Here is a 16943-nt window from a genome sequence, read left to right on the forward strand (position 1 = left end):
CCTTGCTTTTCATCCTTGCAGTCCAGGGCAGAGAGACTGATTGCCTTTAATATTTTATAGCACTGCTTTGTTGCCATCCTTCCTGTGAGTCATTTTTCCACCAGAAAGCCCTGCTGGCCTGTCTTGGTTAACCCCTGCAGAGGGTTTAAAGGTGGTGGATGCAGAAATGGCCTCCTCTGGGCGGTGCCACCGGTGCCACTGCGTCGCTGCACGGAGCCAGGGAGCAAACGCTGCTCCAGCGCTCAGCCACCTGCGTGCTCGGGGAAGGTAGCAGTGCTCTGGAGGCTGGCACAGGAGTCCTGCAGTCATGGAATGCTTTGGATTGGAAGGGACCTTAAAGATCATCCAGTTCCAACCCCCCTGCCAGGTGACCCCATCCTCACTAAAGCAGGTGGCTCCATCCAACCTGGCTTAGAACACCGCCAGGGAGGGCACTTCACGAGCCAACCCCCCTCAAAAGTGAATATATTCCTCTGCAGCAAGAACAGAGCATCTTCAGAGCTTCAAAGCTTGCCCTCCCCACACCCTCCAGTGTGAAATCAAAGATCAGTTTTTTTCCTCACCACTGCCTTTTTGCTCATTTCCTGCCTGCCCTCATACTCTTGAAACAATGAATCAGGATTAATTACCATCCATGGCAAGATCAAGCTCATGCCCAACCAGGGCTTTCTTGTCATCTTCTGGGGGACTGAATTAACTCCCAAGCAATGATGGAGTGACCACACTGCCAGGCTGGGCTAACTCAGCTCACCCAGGGGGAGCTGGTGCTGCCCTGTGAAACCAGCACTGCCACACAGCACCAGTCATAGAGCCCTAGAATGGTTTGGGTTGGGAGGGACCTTAAAGCTCATCCAGTTTCAAGCCTCCCTCCCACCAGCCCAAGTTGCTCAAGGCCTCATCTAGCCTGGGCTTAAACCCTTTCAGGGGTGAGGCATCCACAGCATCTCTGGACAACGTTTTGGTGTCTCACCACCCTCAGAGTGAAGAATTTCTTCCAACTACCCTACTGCAGTTTCAAACCATTGCCCCAAGTCCTATCGATAGAGGCCCTCACAAAAAGTTCCTCCCCAGCTCTCCTGTAGCCCCCTTTAGGTACTGGAAGGCTGCTCAAAGATCCTTCTGGAGCCTTGCTTTCTCCAGACTGAACAGCCCCAACTCTTCCAGCTTGTCTTCATCACATACTCTGGAGCTGCTCCATGAGGTCCAGGTCCTTCTTGTGATGAGGGCTCCAGAACAGGCTGCAGTGCTGCAGGTGGGGTCTCAGCAAAGCAGAGGAGAGGGGCAGAATCCCCCTGTCATCCTGCTGGCCTTGCTGCTTTTGATGCAGCCCAGGACACCATTGAGCTGCCAGGGCACATTGCTGGCTCACATCCAATGCCTCATCCCCCAGCACCCCTAAGTCCTCCTCTGCAGGGATGCTTTCAACCCACTCATCACTCAGCCTGAAGTTGTGCTGGGGTATGCCCTGACCCAGCTGCAGGACCTCCTTGAACTTTATGAGGTTGGCATGGGCCAAACCACTTGGAGGTTCCTGCTCAGGTTTGAGGCTGAGATCCAGCTGCATGGTTCCCCCCACCCCATGGCTGAGTCTGCTGGAGCCCAAAATGAAGATGATGATAATGAAAGTCTGCATCCTGGAAAGGGGCATTTCAAGTTCCAGCATTTCCAGTGAGGACCTTTGTCCAGCCCTGAGCTGTTTCAGTTGATGTGGCATGATGCTTGGTGAAGGGATAGGTGTTTAAGCCCAGGCTGGACGAGGCTCTGGCCAGCCTGATCTAGTGTGGGGTGTCCCTGCCCATGGCAGGGGGGTTGGAACTGGCTGATCCTTGTGGTCCCTTCCAACTCTGACTGATACTATGATACTGTGATTTGCCCCATCCCATGAAGGGCACAGAGTCATAGAATGTTTTGGGTTGGAAAGGACCTGTAGAGATGTCTGTACCTTTGGCCTTTCACTTTTCACATGCTTACAGCTGTTTTTGATCCCTCTAAAATGTCTCCAGTGGCTTTGCTAAGGGATATCTTGAGGTCTTGCCAGGCTTTAAATGAAGAAATGGACTCACTAAGCATTTTGGGCCATTCCTTGTGTTTTCTCTAAGTTGCTGAGCAAAGAGTCTGGACTTAGAGTACTGTGCCCAGTTCTGGGCCCCTCAATTCAAGAGAGTTGTTGAGATGCTCAGAAGTGTCCAGAGAAGGGCAACAAAGCTGGTGAGGGATCTGGAGCACAGCCCTATGAGGGAGTTGAGGTTGTTTAGCCTGGAGAAGAGGAGCCTCAGGGGAGACCTTATTGCTCTCTACAACTACCTGAAGGGAGGTTGTAGCCAGGTAGGGGCTGGTCTCTTCTCCCAGGCAACCAGTAGCAAAACAAGAGGACACAGTCTCAAGCTGTGCAGGGGGAAGTTTAGGTTTGATCTTAGAAAGAACTTCACAGAGAGAGAGATTGCTCATTGGGATGGGCTGCCCAGGGGTGGATGTCCCTGGAGATGTTTAAGAAATGCCTGGATGAGGCACTCAGTGCCATGGTCTGGTTGATTAGATAGGGTTGGGTGATCAGTTGGACTTGATGATCTTGGAGGTCTCTTCCAACCTGCTTGATTCTGTGATAGAGAAGACTGAGGGGACTGCTGATCAATACTTCAAGGGTGGGTGTCAGGAGGATGGGACCAGGCTTTGTTCAGTGGAGCCCAGTGCCAGGACAAGGGGTAGTAACAGGCAGAGATGTGAACACAGGAGGTTCCATCTAAACATGAGAAGAAACTCCTCCACTTTGGGGGTTGTTGTAGGGCACAGGAGCGGGCTGCCCAGAGAGGTTGTGGAGTCTCCATCTCTGGAGTCCTTCAAAACCCACCTGGATGCCCTCCCCTGCAAGCTGCTCTGGGTGAACCTGCTCTGGCAGGTGGGCTGGGCTGGATGACCTCCAGAGGTTCCCTTCCCAGCCCTCCCTTTCTGTGCCCCACGCACAATTAGCTGCCGTTGTAGCGCCTCTCAGCAGAGCGCCTGCAGCGCAGCCTCCCGGGTTTGAGGCCAAAACCACTACACCATTTGGTTGCATTGAAATAACTGTAGTGGAAACTTTGTCTGGTGAAGCAGATTGCCTTCCCACCCCTCCCAGCCAGCCCCTGCAGGAACAAAGCAGTTGCCTTACAGAAGGACTTCCTTTTGCTGCATTGTTTTCCGTTTGCATCAGCCCTTTGTCTCCTTTGGGCTGTGCAGTTGTGGTTCTTTGGTGTGGCATCCAGCAGCACTTCTGTGCCCAGAAGAGAATTGCTGCTGCTTTTTCTTTGCCCTTTTTATTTTTTCCCCTCTTTTTTTCATAGAATCAATAAGGTTGGAAAAGACCTCAAGGATCATCAAGTCCAACCTGTCACCCAACACCTCCTGACTACTAAACCATGGCACTGAGTTTTTGAACACCTCAAGGGACAGGGACTCCACCACCTCCCTGGGCAGCACATCCCAATGGCTAACAACTCTCTCTGGGAAGAACTTTCTCCTCACCTCCAGCCTAAACTTCCCCTGGCACAGCTTGAGACTGTGTCCTCTTGTTCTGGTGCTGGCTGCCTGGGAGAAGAGACCACCCCCCACCTGGCTACAACCTCCCTTCAGGTAGTTGTAGGGGGCAATGAGGTCACCCCTGAGCCTCCTCTTCTCCAGGCTAAGCAACCCCATCTCCCTCAGCCTCTCCTCACAGGGCTGTGCTCCAGACCCCTCCCCAGCCTTGTTGCCCTTCTCTGGACACCTTCCAGCATCTCAATGTCCTTCTTAAATTGAGGAGCCCAGAACTGGACGCAGGACTCAAGATGTGACCTAACCAGTGCTGAGTACAGGGCACAATGACCTCCCTGCTCCTGCTGGCCACACTATTGCTGGTGCAGGCCATAAGGCAGCAACCCCCTCACCTCCCATCCACCCCCACTCAGCTGTGCTGGGACAGGAGTGGAATTTCAGAATGGGAATTAATCTTGGATGTTGTGCTGAAGGTTGCTTTTCTGTGATCCCCTTCAGAGGGGAACGTTGGAGAAGGTGGGGCCTGGAAAAGTAAATTGATGCTGCTGGGAATGATGTTTGAAGTGCTTCTTTCTGGAGCTCCAAGTAATGATGGAAATATTCAGGGTGAGGAGTCACAGTCACAGCTCAGCAGCACTGAGGCAGGGGAAGCTTTTGCCTTCCAGCACTGATGGCCCAGCAGCCACTCAAAACCTGCCATAATAGGTAAAAGACTTCCAAGAATCACCTAATAGCCTCCATGAGCTCTGTGAGTAGGACCCACCAGCACCACAGGCTGCATTTTCACATTGGGGACCTGGAGCATCTCTGTGAGGAGCAAAGGCTGAGAGCCCTGGGGGTGCTGAGCCTGGAGAAGAGCAGCCCTAGAGGGCATCAGCAAGATGCCAAGGGCGTGCTCAGCAAGAGCTGAGCTGAAGGGTGAGGGGCAAGAGGCTGGGGCCGGACTCTTATCAGTGGTGCCCAGGGACAGGACAAGGGACAATAGGCACAAAATAGAACCCAGGAGGTTCCATCTGGCCAGGAGGAAAAACTTGTCTGGTGTGAGGGTGCTGAAGCCCTGGAGCAGGCTGCCCAGAGAGGTTGTGGAGTCTCCTGTGGAGAGTTTCCAACCCCCCCCGGCCATTGTGCTGCTGGGCAAGCTGCTGTGGGTGCCCTGCTGGAGCAGGGGGCTTGGACTGGATGATCTCCAGAGGTCTCTACTGTGAACATGAGTGGCAGCACATAAATTGCTAATATATGGGAGTTCTTGACCTGTGAGATGGAAGTACTGTGGCATTTCAGTCTGTCACAGGATCACAAGACATTAGGGGTTGGAAGGGATCTGCAGAGATCCTTGAGTCCAATCCCCCTGCTAGAGCAGGACCACAAGATCCAGCACAGGTCACACAGGAACACATCCAGATGGGGCTTGAAAGTCTCCAGAGATGGAAACTCCACAACTTCTCTGGGCAGCCTGTACCTCTCTGTCCCTGTGGAGATGAACTTGTGCTGGCCATGCTGCAGCAGAGAGAGCTCATCTTCTCCTAGAGTAGCTTTCTCAAGCTGCTTAAAGCCCTTAAACCCCTCAAAGGTTCTGGTTTGTGCTGTGGACCTCAGTGTGACTGCAGAGACCACTGTGGGGTACTGTGATATTCTGTTTGCTTCTTTACTCTGCTTTAAGTGATTGCATCCTAAAGTCAAGTCTCATGAGCTGCTGGTTCAGCAGAAGTGGCTCCACTTCAGCTTGCAGAGAGCTTCTGCTCTGCACAAGTGGCAGAAAGTTAAAGTGCCTGACACTCCCCCATGCCTGGGGGACTCTTTCCTTCTCTTAATCATTTCTAAAGGCAAAGGTCATGCTTTTTAGCATCTTGAAAACCTCCTGAAACACTGTACTGAAGTGGAATAAACCCCAGGAGCAGCAGCAATGTGCCACATGAATCATTTCTGTGTTGCTCCTGGTGTGCTGCTGCTGCTGCAGCTGTGGGAGAGGTGAGTGAGGAGCTGTGGAAGCTGCCCCTGACACTGTGTCTGCTTGCCAGCAGCTTGCTTCTGAGAACGTGGAGATTGGGAGGTGTCTGCAGGACTTGGGAAGTGTGTGTATGGGGGCTGCAGATCTCTTGAGGGTCTTCATAGAGCCATAGAATAGTTTGGGTTGGGAGGGACCTGAAAGCTCATCCAGTTCCAACCTCCCTGCCATGGGCAGGGACACCTCCCACCAGCCCAGGTTGCTCAAAGCCTCATCCAGCCTGGCCTTGAACACCTCCAGGCAGGGAGCATCCCTGGGCAACCTGCTCCAGTGTCTCCCCACCCTCACTGGAAAGAATTTCTTTCTATTATCCAGTCTAAATCTACCCTCCAAGCTTCAAGCTCTTCTTTCCTGACCTGGCACTCCCAGCCCTTGTCCAAAGTCCCTCCCCAGCTCTCCTGGAAGCCACTTCAGGTTCTGGAAGGCTGCTCTAAGGTCTCCCTGGAGCCCAAACTCCTTCAACCTGTTCCCTTAGGGGATGTTCTCCTGCCCTCTGATCATCTCCATGGCCTCCTCTGGAACTGCTCCAGCAGTTCTTCAAGTCAAGACTTCACCATGCTTGTAGATGCTGCAGTTACCTGCTGCATTATCAGGGCTGAAGAGGCAGTTTGATGGATCCCTGCTAGGCTGGAGAGGTTGAAGCTGCCTGTCTGAGGAGTTCTGTTCCCTACAGAGAGGTGGCTAATGGAGTTGCATCCCACCCTTTCATACCATCCTTTTGCTGAAACCCTTGGTTTGAACTTGCAGTAGCCTGCTGAGCAAATGCCCTGAAGGTAGGAAAGACCTTCTGGTCTCCTTGGTCTCACAAAAAGCTGCTGGAATTTCATAGTTGAATTGATGGTGAGCAACCTCGTGGGAGCATGGAGCTGGGTAAGGGCAGAGGTTGTATTTGGAGGGCAACCCAGAGAAATTTCCTTCTCAGCTGCTAATCACTGATTTCAGAGCACCACAGACTGCTGCACTTGTTTTTTCTCTCTGTAGTTGTTTGTGGCTTGCAGCATCTTATGCTAAAAGGGCATCTTGTTTGCCCCAGACCACAGCATCAGGCTTCTGCATGGCTGCTTGCTTCCTGCCTGGGGGATGTGAAAATGAGTGGTGATGGTGAGTTCAGAGGAGGGGCACAGGAAACGAAGAACCAGCTTGGGGAGATTCCCTAAAGCCAGGGATCGAGAGCAGCCCTGCAGAGAAAGACCCTGGGGTGCTGGTGGATGAGGAGCTTGACTTGAGTCAGCAACAGGCACTTGGAGAACCTCCCCTGGTGGCACAGGCTGGGAGAGCTGGGGAGGTTCAGCCTGGGGAAGAGAAGGCTCCAGGGAGACCTTAGAGCAACATTCTAGTACCTGAAGGGCTCCAGGAGAGCTGGGGAGGGACTTGTGACATCTGGGAGTGCCAGGATGAGGGACAATGGCTTTGAGCTGGGAGAGGGAGGTTGAGACTGGAGATGAGGAAGAAATTCTTTCCAGTGAGGGTGGGGAGACACTGGCACAGGTTGCCCAGGGAGGCTGTGGATGTCCCCTCCCTGGAGGTGTTCCAGGCCAGGCTGGATGAGGCCTTGAGCAACTTGTGCTGGTGAGAGGTGTCCCTGCCCATGGCAGGGGGTTGGAACTGGATGATCTTTCAGGTCTCTTCCAACCCAGCCCATCCTAGGGCTCTATGACTGGTGCTGTGTGGTGGTGCTGGTTTCACAGGGCAGCACCAGCTCCCCCTGGGTGATCTGAGTTAGCCCAGCCTGGCAGTGTGGTCACTCCATCATTGCTTGGGAGTTAATTTGATTCAGTCCCCCAGAAGATGACAAGAAAGCCCTGGTTGGGCATGAGCTTGATCTTGCCATGGATGGTAATTAATCCTGATTCATTGTTTCAAGAGTATGAGGGCAGGCAGGAAATGAGCAAAAAAGCAGTGGTGAGGAAAAAAACTGATCTTTGATTTCACACTGGAGGGTGTGGGGAGGGCAAGCTTTGAAGCTCTGAAGATGCTCTGTTCTTGCTGCAGAGGAATATATTCACTTTTGAGGGGGGTTGGCTCGTGAAGTGCCCTCTTTTCCCTCACCCTCAGAAGCACTGGCTGTAATTAAGCTCAGAACCAATGGCCTTTTGCAGCTCTTCCCCTGTCAGCAGGGTGAAATTGCACATAAATGCTGCATTTTATGTCCTTTGCTTCTTAGTGGGGAAGAGCCACCGACAGCAATCCAGATCCTCAGTGCTGTGCTACCTCCTGAGAGCCACAGCTTTGCTGGGCTGATGGCAGGGAGCTTGGAGTGGATAATATAGAATCATAGAGATGTCAGGGCTGGAAGGGACCTCAAGGATCAGCCAGTTCCAACCTCCCTCCCATGGGCAGGGACACCTCACACTACAGCAGGTGAGGTCTCTTCCAACCTAAGCCATTTTCTGTGACCCCTTCTCAACCTTTGGATGCTCATTTAGGTGGCTCCACCTTGTCCTACAAGTCTGCTGGGGCTGCAGCTGTGGTGTGGGGAGATGGGATGAAATCCGGCCAGCAGCAGTGGAGTGGGGAGGTGGGATGAGACCCTGCCAGCAGCAGTGGTGTGGGGAGATGGGATGAGACCCTGCCAGCAGCAGTGGTGTGGGGAGATGGGATGAGACCCTGCCAGCAGCAGTGGTGTGGGGAGATGGGATGAGACCCAGCCAGCAGCAGTGGTGTGGGGAGATGGGATGAGACCCAGCCAGCAGCAGTGGTGTGGGGAGATGGGATGAGACCCAGCCAGCAGCAGTGGAGTGGGGAGATGGGATGAGACCCAGCCAGCAGCAATGGTGTGGGGAGATGGGATGAGACCCAGCCAGCAGCAGTGGTGTGGGGAGATGGGATGAGACCCTGCCAGGAGCAGTGGTGTGGGGAGATGGGATGAGACCCAGCCAGCAGCAGTGGTGTTAGGAGGTGGGATGAGACCCAGCCAGGAGCAGTGGTGAGGGGAGATGGAATTAAACCCTTCCAGCAGCAGTGGTGTGGAGAGAATGAGTGAAATCCTTCCAGCAGCACTGCAGGAGCCCATGATGGGCTCAGAAAGCAGAGCTGAATGTTGGTTAGCAGCCTGTGCTCAGTCACTGCAGAGCACACTTGCCAGGTGCCTGCATGCTGGACAAGCTGTGTGATTTACAAAGTCCTTTCCAAGCTGAAACAGAGATTTTTCACCTGAACGGGGTTTGCAAGCTTTCATTCCAGGAGAGAAGCAAAGCAATAAGGCCCTTCTCTGTCTGGAGAGGGTGACTGGAGAAGGGAGCTGCTCTGGTAGTGCCACCATCCTCCAGCAGGGCATAGTGGAAGGTGACAGGACTGCTGTCCCTCCCCTGGCTCGGTGAGGACAGCTTGTGTGGAATGAGAGTCAGACAATCCCAGAATCCCAGCATGGTAGGGGTTGGGAGATCATCCAGTCCAACCCCCCTGCTAAAGCAGGGCACCCACAGCAGCTTGCCCAGGAGCACAATGGCCGGGGGTGGGGGGTTGGAATTTCACCAGAGAAATTGATTCTGGAACTGTTGGAGTGGGTTCAGAAGAGGCCACAAAGGTGACAGGCTGAGAGGGTTGGTCCTGTTCAGTCTGGAGAAGAGAAGGCTCCAGGGAGACCTCAGAGCAGCCTTGCAGCACCTGAAGGGGCTCCAGGAGAGCTGGGGAGGGACTTGTGACAAGGTCTGGGGGTGACAGGATGAGGGACAATGGCTTTGAGCTGGGAGAGAGGAGATTGAGAGTGGAGATGAGGAAGAAATTGTTGAGAGTGAGGGTGGGGAGACACTGGCATAGGTTGCCCAGGGAGGCTGTGGATGTCCCCTCCCTGGAGGTGCTCAGGGCCAGGCTGGATGAAGCCATGAGCAATCTGGGCTGGTGGGAGGTGTCCCTGTCTATGGCAGGGGGTTGGAATTGGAGGATCTTGAAGGTCCCTTCCAACCCAACCTGTTCCGTGACTCTGTGACGCCACAACCTCTCTGGGCAGCCTGCTGCAGGGTCCAGCACCCTCACACCAAAGAAGTTTCTCCTCCTGTCCAGGTGGAACCTTCTGGCTTGGAGTTTGTGCCTGTAGTGCTGTCCCTGGGAAATGTTCAGGCTGGCTTCACAGAGTCAGTGCCTGGAGATGGAAGCACACAGCCCTCTTGGAGAGGCTGCTAACAGCCACTTCACCTCAAGTGCCTGGACTGCTGCTCTATTTTTTCCCCCCTTTTGCCTTTCAATCTGCTGTGCTTTGTCCATAACCCACAAGGGGCAGATGCCCCCCGGGGGAGCTGATGGAGCTTCTCAGCATGAACCCTGCCTGCTGTTTCCTAGGATGCTCCTGAACTCAAGTGGGGTACAGGCTGCAGCTTCAGCTCGTCAGGGACAGTGCAGAGAGAAGTCTGGTTTGATAGTCATGCATCAGGAAGGTGATGGGGTCAATGTTCATTTCCATTGGCATTTCAGCTGCTCTTTGTGGCTAGAGATGCCCTGGAGAAGCCTCAGTGGTGGAGGAGTGAGGTGAGAGGAGGATTCTGCTGGAGCCAGGGCAGCTTTGTGTCACTCTGTGCTTCTGAGATGCTCTCTTCATTCTTGAGTTTTATTTGTACTTTCCTGTTTAAATGAGAATTCTTCTCTCTTGGAGCCTCTCTGGGGCCTGTTCTGGCACTGAACATTCCTGGCTTGTCTACAGCCAGGAGCCGCAAGGGCTGGGGGCTACCAGTGGTTTCTATGAGCCCTTTTGGATGGTGAGGAGAGAAAGCCAATCATTGTGACTGGGAGAGGCTTTCAAGACCATGAAGTGCCCCTGTTCACATGGCACTGCCAGGTCACCACTAAACCACGTCCCTCAGCACCACATCTCCAGGGCATTGAAACCCTTCCTGGCATGGGGACTCCACCACTGCCCTGAGCAGCCTGGGCCAGGCCTTGACAAGCCTTTAGGGAAATAAATTGTTCCTCATCTCCAACCTAAACCTCCCTTGGGGCAACTTGTGACCATTTCCTCTCATCCTATCACTCATTCCCTGGGAGCAGAGCCCAACCCCCAGCTCACTGCAGCCTCCTCTCAGGGAGCTGTAGAGAGCAATGAGGTCTCCCCTTAGCCTCCTCCGCTCCAGGTTGAACACCCCCAGCCCTGTTCTCCAGACCCTTCCCCAGTTTCCTTGCCCTTCTCTGGACCTGCTCCAGCCCTCAGTGTCCATCGTGGAGTGAGGAGGCCAAAAGTGAACCCAGGATTCAAGGTGCAGCCTCACCAGTGCCCAGTCCAGGGGCACCATCACCACCCTGCCTCTGCTGGCCACACCATTGCTGATCCAGGCCAGGATGCTGGTGGCTTTCTTGGCCACCTGGACACACATTGGCTCATCTTCACCTCTGCACAGGCCAGAGACTGCCTGGGTATGCAGAGGGAAGATGTTGTGGCTTAGGTGGCTGGGCTGGACCCAAATTCCCCCTTAGCACTCAGAGGAAGCTAGGAGATGCTCTTCCAGCCCTGACGAGGTGCCCTTTGCAGGCTCTGCTGTGGCTGTCAGCAGCCTGCTGGGTTGGGGAGAGCAGTTTATTTGACATCTATTTTTGCACTCAATGAAAACTGCTAAAAATATTTGCCTTCAGTCATCAAGCACCGAGCTCCTGCCCTCCAGCCCCATCGTTATGCCGTGCAGGTTACAGCTAATGAGAAATCAGAGCTCTGAGCAGCTCTCCTGCCATCTTTCACCTGCAAAGGAACATTTTGCATGCCATGTGTGGAGGCAGAGTTGTTCAAAACTAACACTATTTTGAGAGCCTCTTTAAGTACTGCCACAAACAGGGCACCTGCAGGTGTTTGAGTGAGCCTCTTGTGAGGGGGTGATGCAGCAGGGCCGTGAAAATGCTCAGGGGGTTGGAGCACCTCTGCTCTGGGGACAGGCTGAGGGAGCTGGGGGTGTTCAGCCTGGAGAAGAGAAGGCTCCAGGGAGACCTTAGAGCAGCCTGCCAGTACCTGAAGTGGGCTACAAGAAGGCTGCAGAGGGACTGTTCCCAAAGGCCTGCAGGGACAGGACAAGGGACAATGGTTTGAAACCAGAGCAGAGCAGATTTAGATTGGATGTGAGGAACAAGTTCTGCACCATGAGGGTGGTGGAACACTGCAACAGGTTGCCCAGGGAGGTAGTGAGGCCCCATCCCTGGAGATATTCAAGGTGAGGCTGGACAGGGCTCTGTGCAACCTGATCTAGTGGAGGATGTCCCTGCTGAGTGCAGGGGTTTGGACTGGATGAGCTTTGGAGTTCCCTTCCAACCCATTCTGTGGTTCCATGCTGTGGGTACCTGTGTGTACCTGCATGTGATGTTTGGGTTTATTGCAGTAATGTGACTGTGCTCAGCTCCTGTTTGGTTTGTGACCCATGGTAAGCCTGAGATCCTTGTCCAGAACAAATAACCTTTGTGAGCTGCTGTTTATTTCCCTTGTGACTGTCTTGTTGATCGTTCCTGTCGTGGCACTCCTCACCCATCAGCTCTGAACTCTCTTTTTTTCCCCCCCTCTCTTTTCTTTTTCAGACCATTTCTGCAATTTCTCAAGATCATTCTGAATCCTAATCCTGGCCTCTGAAGTACTTGCAGCCTGTCCCAGCCTGGCATCAGCAGCAAATTCAGTAAGCATCTTGTGTTCCGTCATTCAAATCAGTTATAGCAATGATAGAATCAAAGGATGGAAAGGGTTGGAAGGGACCTCTGGGGATCATCCAGTCCAATCACCCTGCCAGAGCAGGGTCACCCAGGCCAGGAGGTTCCATCTGAACAGGAGGAGAAACTTGTTTGGTGTGATGGTGCTGGGGGCCTGGAGCAGGCTGCCCAGCGAGGTTCTGGAGTCTCCTTCTCTGAAGAGCTTCGAAACCCCCCTGGCCACTGTGATCCTGGGCAAGCTGCTGTGGGTGTCCTCCTGGAGCAGGGGGTTGAACTGAATGATCTCCTTCTAACCACCCACCCCCTCCAACCCCCCTCCATGCTGGGGTTCTAGCTGGGTATGTCCCTGCTTGCTGCAGAGAGGCTTGGACTGGATGAGCTTTGGATGTCCCTTCCAGCCCAGACCATTCTATGATTCTGTGAGGCAGCCTTTCCTGGCACAACTTGAGGCTGTTTCCTCTTATCCTCTCAGTTACAAGGGAGCAGAGCCCAACCCCCAGCTCACTGCAGCCTCCTCTCAGGGAGCTGTAGAGAGCAGTGAGGTCTCCTCTCAGCCTCCTCTTCTCCAGGCTAACACCCCCAGCTCCCTCAGCTGCTCCTCCCCAGCCTTGTTCTCCAGACCCTTCCCAGTTCTTTTGCCCTTCTCTGGACCTGCCTCTCAATGTCCTTCTTGGAGTGAGGGTCCCAGAGCTGAACCCAGAACTAGAGGTGCAGCCTCACCAGTGCCCAGTACAGGGACACCATCACTGCTCTGCTTCTGCTGGCCACACCACTACTGGTCCAGGCCAGGCTGCTGGTGGCCTTCTTGGCCATCTGGGCACACTCTGTCTCATCTTCAGCTGCTGTCACCCATCTCCTCCAGTTCCTTTTCTGCTGGGCAGTTTCCAGCCACTGTGCCCCAGCCCGGAGCGTTCCTGGAGTTGTTGTGACCCTTCCCCAGCTTCATTGCCCTTCTCTGGACATTCTCCAGCCCCTCAGTGTCCTTCTCACACTGCAGTGCCCCAAACTGAACCCAGCACTCAAGCTGTGGCCTCTCCAGCGCCGAGTCCAAGGGCAGGATCCCTCCCTTGCTCCTGCTGGCCACAACTCTTCTCCCCTTGCCCCATGCCACCACGCACGGAAGGGAGGAAGAATCCTCCTGTAATTTTCCACTGGTGTGTCTCACCCAGAGCCCTTCTCTTTTCTCACTTGCATATGCCACTGACTCTTCCCATCCCTCTTTTTTACAGCTTCTTTCTCTTGCTGTTTTCCCTTGCTGCAAAGCTGTTCAGCTTTGTCACAAAACAAATCTGGATGCCATCACATATGTGCTTGCCCATATGGGGCTGCCTATAGCGAAGGTGGCAGAGCAGGATCTGTCAGCTGAGGGAATTTTCCATCCCATTCATCCCCTTCTTCTCATGGCAGTTTGGTTTTTTTTTTCCTCCCTGGGAAAGCTTCAATCCAAATCACAGAATCAGGGAATGGTAGAGGTCTGAAGGGACATCTGGAGATAGAATCACAGACTCAACCGGGTTGGAAAAGACCTCAGAGATCATCAAGTCCAACCTATTGCCTAATACCTAACACCTCTTGACAGCTAAACCATGGCTCCAAGGGCCACATCCAAGCCTTTCTTGAACACCTCCAGGGATGGGGACTCCACCACCTCCCTGGGCAGCACATCCCAATGGCTAATTACTCTTTCTGGGAAGAACTTTCTCCTCACCTCCAGCCTAAACTTCCCCTGGCACAGCTTGAGACTGTGTCCTCTTGTTCTGGCGCTGGTTGCCTGGGAGAAGAGACCAACCCCCTCCTGGCTACAACCTCCCTTCAGGTAGTTGTAGAGAGCAGTAAGGTCTCCCCTGAGCCTCCTCTTCTCTAGGCTAAATACCCCCAGCTCCCTCAGCCTCTCCTCACAGGGCTGTGCTCCAGACCCCTCCCCAGCCTCGTTGCCCTTCTCTGGACACCTTCAAGTGTCTGAATCACCCAGTCAACCCCCCTGCCAGAGCAGGGTCACCAGGGCAGGTCACACAGAAACACATCCAGGTGGGTTTTGAGTGTATTCAGAGGAGACTCCACAACCTCTCTGGGCAGCCTGCTCCAGGCTCTGTCACCCTCACAGTGACAAAGTTTTCCCTCCTGTTCCCATGGCACCTGCTCTGATCCAGCTTGCCCCCAGTGCCCCTTGTGCTGTCCTTGGACATCCCTGAGCAGAGCCTGGCTCCTGCCCTATTCTATTCTATTCTATTCTATTCTATTCTATTCTATTCTATTCTATTCTATTCTATTCTATTCTATTCTATCTTCATCCCCAGCAATGAGGGCAGCTCTCAGGCTCCTCTCTTCCCAGCTCCAAGCCCCATTTCCCCCAGCCTGGCCTCACAGGGAGATGTTCCACTGCCTGCAACAGCCTTGTGATATAAAAATGAAGATGGCTTTGAGTTTTGGAAATGTGGAAGACCAGAAGGGTTTCCCTGCAGTTCTCAAACATTGGAACAGGCTGCCCAGGGCAGTGGTGGAGTCACCACCCCTAGAGGTGTTTCAGTGTTGTGTGGACCTGGTGCTTAGGAACATGGTTTAGTGGTGAGCTTGCAGTGCTGGGTTGAAGGCTGGGCAGGAAGATCTTGAAGGTCTCTGCCAACCAAAGACATTCTGTGAAACAGCCTTGTGGATGCTGACCATGACTGATGGGGACAACCTTCTTGAGCAGGGCCTGTTGTGGCAGGACAAGGGGTGATGGTTTGAACTGAAAGACTGGAGAGAAGGAAGAACTGTTTGATACTGAGGGCAGTGAGTGCTTGAACCAGGCTGCCCAGAGAGGTGGGAGCTGCCCCATCCCTGGAACCACTCCAGGTGAGGTTGTTTGGGGCTGTGAGCAACCTGCTCTAGTTGCAGCTGCCCCTGCTGGTCACAGGGGTTTGGACTGGAAGAGTTTTAAAGGTCCCTTCCAGCCTAAAGCATTTGATGATTCTGTTCTGTGCCTTCATCAGCTGAATGGGGGAGGTTTGGTGGTGTGGTTCCCCTGCCAGCAGCCACAGGTACTGGCAGAGCCTCCTTTGCAGAGTCTCTTCCTCATCACCTTTTCCATCTAGCTCTGTGGTTGCTGCTTTTTTCCCCTCAAGGCTGAAGTGTTGTTCAACACTGGAGCAGATCTTACTCCTGGAGGTGTCTGGTTGATAATTCTGTGTGTGGAGAGTGTCCCACAGTGCTGTGCAGAGTTGATGGTGGTGTCACATTGAATGAGAAATAATGGCATGGGGAAGTGATGAGGAAAGAGAAGGTTCCTCTGGGAAATAAGGTGGAGATTCAAAACTTGTGGCCACAGGGAAGAAGTTCAAGAGCCAGAGATAGTGGGAGAGGTGAAAGAGACATTGCAGAAGAAGAAGAAAGCAGAATACAGCTCTGCCTTCCCACACTCTCATAGAAGGTCTCAGCACCTGGGAGGGAACAGCTTCCTTGCTGTAGCTCCCAGCACGTGGGCCAGGTTTGTTCTTCTTAACATTAGGAATGAGTCCACTTTGCTCTGCTGCTTCATGGACACCTCTGCCCAGCCCACTCTGGGAGCAGCTCACAAAGAAAACCACAACTGACCTCTTGTCCAGTGCCAGGATGTGTCCTCTCCTGGGATTAGTGGAAGATGAAAGGTCAGGTTTACTCCACCCAGAGCACTGATCTTGTGCTGCCAGCACTAATGAGCCCCAGGCTAGAACCAGAGAATCACAGAATTGTCAGAGTTGGAAGGGACCTCAAGGATCAGCCAGTTCCAGCCCCTTTCCATGGGCAGGGACTCCTCACACTCCAGCAGGTTACTCACAGCCACATCCAGGCTGGCTGCAAACATTTCCAGGCATGAGGCTTCCACCACCTCCCTGGGCAACCTGTGCCAGGCTCTCACCACCCTCATGGGGAACAACTTCTTCCTAACATCCAATCTCAATCTACCCATTTCTAGTTTTGCTCCATCCCCCCCAGTCCTATCACTCCCTGACCCCCTCAAAAGTCCCTCCCCAGCTTTCTTGTAGCCCCCTTCAGATACTGGGAGGCCACAATGAGGTCTCCTTGGAGCCTTCTCTTGTCCAGACTGCACAACCCCAACTCTCTCAGTCTGTGCTCACAGCAGAGCAGCTCCAGCCCTCTGTTCATCCTCATGGCCCTTCTCTGGACACCTTCCAGCACCTCCAGATCCTTGCTGGAACAGAGGCTCCAGAACTGGACATAGTGTTCCAGGTGTGGTCTCAGCAGAGTGGATTAGAGAGGGAGAATCACCTCCCTCCACCTGGGGGTGGAAGCCAGGTTGGACGTGGCTCCTGCCCCTTGCAAGAACCAGCCAGGGTGCCCTGGCCTCTTGCTGCCACACCTCTGCAGAGGGGCAGACAGGTTGAAGATTCCTGTTTGTACATTTCAGGGTGATGTTGTACCAACCAAAAAAACCTGCAAATGTGACTTTTCTTCTCCACTGGGCCTCTGCTGTGCTGCAAATGTCCTACAGAACATTAATACTTGGTGGGGAGATGCAGAGGAGAACTTTACTTGAAGTGGGGACTGTGCTGGTGTCCTTGTGTACCACAACTGGCCAAAATGTCCTGGCCATGGGGACATGTTCACATCTCCCTGCTGAACAGCAGGAAAGCAGATCACAGAAATGAAAGGTTGTGTGGTGTTCAGCCTGGGGAAGAGAAGGCTCCAGGGAGACCCTAGAGCAGCCTTGCAGTACCTGAATGGGCTCCAGGAGAGCTGGGGAGAGACTTGTGACACGGGCTGAAAGTGACAGGATGAGGGACAATGGCTTTGAGCTTGAAGAGCTTGAGACTGGAGATGAGGAAGAAATTGTGCCGAGTGA

General features: G+C 53.5%; 1 protein-coding gene across 10 annotated transcripts in view; it reads left to right on the forward strand.

Annotated features, from left to right (window-relative positions):
* The window catches only part of HIVEP3 (HIVEP zinc finger 3), a 409994-nt gene that overhangs the window by 271649 nt on the left and 121402 nt on the right, over window positions 1-16943 (forward strand). For 9 of the 10 annotated variants that reach the window (XM_068167460.1, XM_068167459.1, XM_068167467.1 and 6 more), the window contains one exon: window positions 11996-12090. The exons of the other annotated variant lie outside the window; for it this stretch is intronic. The gene's annotated coding sequence lies outside the window, so the exon portion shown is untranslated. The remainder of the gene's footprint in view (window positions 1-11995; window positions 12091-16943) is intronic. 10 annotated transcript variants of the gene reach the window in all.

The sequence above is a fragment of the Melanerpes formicivorus genome, unplaced genomic scaffold (genome assembly GCF_026170545.1).
Source record: "Melanerpes formicivorus ecotype bairdi unplaced genomic scaffold, bMelFor1.0.p_v2 SCAF_118, whole genome shotgun sequence".
In the NCBI taxonomy this organism is placed as follows: Eukaryota; Metazoa; Chordata; class Aves; order Piciformes; family Picidae; genus Melanerpes; species Melanerpes formicivorus.